This window comes from Sorex fumeus, unplaced genomic scaffold (genome assembly GCF_029834395.1).
Source record: "Sorex fumeus unplaced genomic scaffold, SorFum_2.1 ptg000116l, whole genome shotgun sequence".
NCBI lineage: Eukaryota > Metazoa > Chordata > Mammalia > Eulipotyphla > Soricidae > Sorex > Sorex fumeus.
In genome coordinates this window covers 4,267,304-4,272,937 of record NW_026606173.1, presented here as the reverse complement: position 1 = coordinate 4,272,937, position 5,634 = coordinate 4,267,304, and positions in this window count along the sequence as shown.

Here is a 5,634-nt window from a genome sequence, read left to right as displayed (position 1 = left end):
GCACTCGTAGTATTCAGATTTTTATTAGATTTCTCTTAGCATTGAGGATAAATATTTCTGAAAAGTTTAGGTTAATGGCCCTGTCATTATTCTGAAATAGGATGGATTAGAGATAGTTGAAATGGACTTGACTGTGCACAGAAAGATTTCCGATGGTTCTATGAAAGCATGGAACAGGCCCCTTGATCAAAATATTTTACAAATGGTGGGAATGTGGCAGAATGCCCAAACTCCCATCTCAGCAAGCAATAACATCAGCTGTGATGACAAACTATAAATGGTGGTCACATTCCTGGATTTTACTCTTCTCATTTCAGTTATATTTGGAGAAAAGACGACAAAACGTTGTGTTTGAAAGTGGTAAAATCTCAACCCTGCTAGCCACCAGAATGATTAAAACTATTTTTGGTCTGTCCAAAAGACAAAGTCTACAAAATGATCTAGTATACTTTGGTGCCTATTAGCTTCTATGTTCCTCCTTTCTTAGGGTAGGTCCATACATGGATTTATTTATTGAAATTGTTTTATGTAATTCATGCCATACTTGGCAGTTCTTAGGAGTCTGTGTTGTTTTGGATGCTAGGAATGGAACTCAGGAAAACCATGTTTAACACAAGCATTAAGCCACAGTATGAACCTCTTTCCCCATACTCTTGGTTGAAAACTTGTTTCTAGAGCTGTGTCCTGGGGTTTCCTTGTAGGTTCTTATATAGCGTGTTTTCACGGGGTAGAGTGTTCACTGTACAGTGCTTTCTGATGTTCTTCCCAGCCTTTGCTCCTGTCCAGTGTCTCTCCAGCTCTCTGGGTTGCTGCTAGGCCAGTTCCTCTGCATTGTCAGGACTGGCTCAAGAGACACTGCACCCGTCTTGATTAATGACTTCCCAGAGAAACTCACTGTCCCAGGACACATTCACAACCTACTTGTCTGTTTTACTTTGAATCAACCTGCTTTTGTTTTTATGATGGACGTGTTGGGGAACATTGGTTATATGTTTGACCAGTACAGGACCAAGGGACTCCACCTTAACTCGCTGCCCTGAATTCTGTGACCAGTCCCTCCAGCACTTGCCTCTCCTTTTTTTTTTTAATTTGAGTTCATCCCCCTTGAACTGATTCACCTGGGCTGCCATAATGGTCTGTCTGCACTTGGAACCTGGCACTTTAAGGCTACTTGGTAAAATGGATGATGTCACAGATGGGAGTCTTCCATGTGCACCTGTACTTCCTAATGATGTCAAGAGGATCAGGCCTCCCCCAGGCACGCATTTAAAGGACAAAGCGATACTTCAGTCAAAGGCCAATTAGTGGCAGGACATGAAGATCTCTCACCTCCAGTGCCTGTTATTTGACCGACGGGATCGTGCCAACTTTTGGGGCACTTTTGTGATTGTTTTTAACCCCCCCTCCATCCATATGCAGTGGGTTCCTGGGGTCTTACTTGCTCCAGAGGCTTTAGGAGGATATAGAACTTTGCTAGGTGCTCTGAGGGATTTTAGCACGGCACAGGGGTCTCAGGTGTGAGTGCATTATCCTTGGGGGCATTTTCACTTCCAGCTCTGTAATGGGGCAGCATGGCCAGGATGCAGAGCTGATTATGGGGGCTGTGGTTCTTGAGGATGCCGGACCTGCTGATGGCAGATGTCTTGACCATCCCAACCTTCTCAACCAGGGGTTGTGCCGGGCCCTGTCCTGCAGCTTTCTGTGTAGACATGTGTATGTAAAACTGCCAGATCACTTTGAGCGGCTGCTCCTCAGCCCCCAATGGTGAGGGACCATGTTGAAGCCCATCCTTTTCATTGGCAACTGCCAGGAGAAATCCTGTGGACCTGGTCCAAGCATGTGGCTGAGGGTTGTAAACGAATAAATAAATGAACGTTGGGACTCAGAGAGATGGTCTTGGTGGCTGTTTACAAAATATGTTTGTGAATGTTTTTTCCTTCGTAAATACAAAGTCTCACTGCTCCACATGCTATCTGTTCAGTCCATCACTCTCCCATCTATCCCAGACCTGGCGACCCCTACATGTCTGGATCACCTGATCCTATCCCAAAAACGAGGAAAAATGAACCTTCCTGACCAGGGAATTACCTGGTCAGGAATATTTCAAGCCTGGCCCTTTAAGGCTCTGAGCGAACGTGCAGGTGACATCACAAAATCCAGGTCCTTTATCCGCCAGGCCTTGGGTTCTGTGCGGAAGTGCCGGCGGGTTGCGTGGTTGCAGAAGGTGAGCAGGTGGTGAGGGAGCACCCAGGGGGGCAGGGGGGTCCCCGGAAGGTCGGTTTCCTAGCCAGCAGCCGAGTGGTTGCTCTGAGTACCCTGAACGTTCGTGGTCTCCGCCATGTTAGCGGCGGGGTGGCTCCATGGTGGTGGCCCGGGGTGGCGGCCCCTACCCGGATCGCACCGTGAGCTCCTGCCGAGAGGTTTATCTTGTTTATAAATTGATTTTGAGGAAACAAGGTTGTTTTTACTGAGAAGAACTTACTTAGGAAGATGTGGAAGGGGGAACACGGCCGGCCGGGTTGGATCCCCACACCTCACAGCGTCCGATCACGGCCTGGAGTGAGCCCAGAGGCCGGAGTAACCCCTGAGCAAAGCCCCACAGCCCCCAAAGAAAATGTGGGTGGGTAGAAGAAGCACGTGGACAAGGAGAAAAATGAATTTGAAGCGCTAAGGTCGTTCTGAAAGTTCCAGAAACAAGGACAATGACAGAACAAATAAAAAAAGAGAAAAATTTTTTAATTGTTTAATATGTTTCAGACCATTACCCAGTGGCGCTCAGGACTCCCTCCCTGGGGATCCGAGGACCCTTTGGGGTGTTGGGATGCGAGGCCAGCGCCCTCCCTGCTGACCCATCGCTTGGGCCACTCATAAAACAGAAAGTGCCAGAGCTAGAGGGAGCCTCAGTCTCTCCCAGATCTGATGTACTGTTTACAATATCTAGAATCTGGAAAAAAACCTGAGTGCCCGAGAACAGATGACTGGTTAAAGAAACTTTGTTACATCTACACAATGGAGTACTATGTAGCTGTTAGAAAAGATGAAGTCTTTAATAAATTGTGTTGGCATCACTGGACGGCTACATGCAAAAAAATAGGCTCAGAACTCTGCCTAACACCATGTACAAAAGTAAGATCAAAATGGATTAAAGACCTCAACATCAGACCAGAAACCATAAGGCACATTGAAGACAAAGTTGGCAAAACCCTCCATGACATTGAAGCTAATGGTATCTTCAAAGATGCCACGCCACTGGCCGAGCAAGTGAAAACAGAGATAGATAAATGGGACTATCTTAAACTAAGAAGCTTCTGCACCTCCAAAGAAACAGTGACCAAAGTACAAAGACAGTCTACAGAATGGGAAAGGGTATTCACCGAATACACATCTGACAAGGGGTTGATATCCAGGATATACAAAATACTGGTTAAACTCCACAAGAAGAAAACATCCAACCCCATCCAAAAATGGGGCAATGAAATGAACAGAAACTTTCTCAAAGAAGAAATTCGAATGGCAAAAAAGCATATGAGAAAATGCTCTACATCATTAATCATCAGGGAGATGCAGATCAAAACCACAATGAGATACCATCTCACACCTCAGAGACTGGCCCACATTCAAAAGAACAAAAGCAACCGATGCTGGCGTGGATGTGGCGAGAAAGGGACACTCCTTCACTGTTGGTGGGAATGTCCACTGGTTCAGTCCTTCTGGAAAACAGTATGGACGATTCTCAAAAAATTAGAAATTGAGCTCCCATTTGACCCAGCAATACCACTCCTGGGAATATATCCCAGAGAGGCAAAAATGTATAGTCGAAGTGACATCTGCACTTGTTTGTTCATTGCAGCCCTCTTTACAATAGCCAGAAACTGGAAGAAACCTGAATGCCCAAGAACAGATGACTGGTTAAAGAAACTTTGGTACATCTACACAATGGAGTACTATGTAGCTCTTAGAAAAGATGAAGTCATGAAATTTACATACAAGTGGTACAATATGGAAAGTATCATGCTAAGCGAAATGAGTCAGAGAGGGATAGACATAGAAAGATTGCATTCATCTGGGGGATATAAAGTAACAAAGTATGAGATTAATACCCAAGAATAGCTGATATCAGCACCAGGAGGATTACTCCATAACTTAGAGGCCAGCCGGGTATCCTAGAGGAAAGGGCTATTCAGATAGAGAAGGGAGCACCAAATAAAGGATGTTTGGAGGATCCTCCCAGGAGGGGAGATGCATGTCGAAAGTAGACTATGGACTGAACATGTTTGCCACTCAATGCCTCTTTTGCAGACCACAACACCCAAAAGGAGAGAGAGAACACAGGGGATTGCCCTGCCACAGAGACGGGGGGATGGGGGGATGGGGGTGGGAGGGATATTATCCATGGTGGTGGAAAATGGGCACTGGTGGAGGGATGGGTATCTGATCATTGTATAATTGAAACCAAAGCACAAAAAATTGTAAATCTACAACTTTAAAAAAAATAAAATAAAATAAAGGGGAAAAAAAAAAGAAAAAAAAAAAAAAGAATACTGGCATAGGTGCAGCCCGGGTGAAAATCAGTAGGCTTCAGCAAAGTACTTCCCACATTCCTTACATATATACAGTTTCTCTCCACTGTGAATTCTCCTATGTATAGTCAATTGCGAGGATGAAGTAAAGGCCTTTCCGCATTCCTTACATATATTATGGTTTATCTCCAGTGTGAATTCTCCTATGTACACAAAGTTTTGAGGCTTCAGCAAAGGACTTCCCGCATTCCTTACATATATTATGATTTATCTCCAGTGTGAATTCTCCTATGTACACTAAGTCTTGAGGCTCCAGCAAAGGCCTTTCCACATTCCTTACATATATACGGTTTCTCTCCAGTGTGAATTCTCCTATGTACACTAAGTCTTCAGGCCAAAACAAAGGCCTTTCCACATTCATTACATATATACGGTTTCTCTCCAGTGTGAATTCTTCTATGTACATTAAGGTTTGAGGCTTCAGTAAAGGACTTCCCACATTCCATACATATATACGGTTTCTCTCCAGTGTGAATTCTCCTATGTACACGAAGTCTTGAGGCTTCAGCAAAGGACTTCCCACATTCCTTACATATATACGGTTTCTCTCCAGTGTGAATTCTCCTATGTACACTAAGTTTTGAGACCAAAATAAAGGCCTTTCCACATTCCTGACAAACATAGGGTCTCTCTCCAGTGTGAATTTTCCAATGTTCACTAAGTCTTGAGGCCAAAGCAAAGGTCTTTCCACATTCCTTACATATATACGGTTTCACTCCAGTATGAATTCTCCTATGTTCACTAAGTCTTGAGGATTGAGCAAAGGCCTTTCCACATTCCTTACATATATACGGTTTCTCTCCAGTGTGAATTCTCCTATGTAAACTAAGATTTGAGGCTTTTGCAAAGGCCTTCCCACATTTCTTACATATATACGGTTTCTCTCCTGTGTGAATTCTCCTATGTACACTAAGATTTGAGGCTTTCGCAAAGGCCTTCCCACATTCCTTACATATATACGGTTTCTCTCCAGTGTGAATACTTCTATGTATACTGAGGCCTGAGGATCGAGTAAAGGCATTAGCACACTACTGACATATATAAGGCTTCTCTC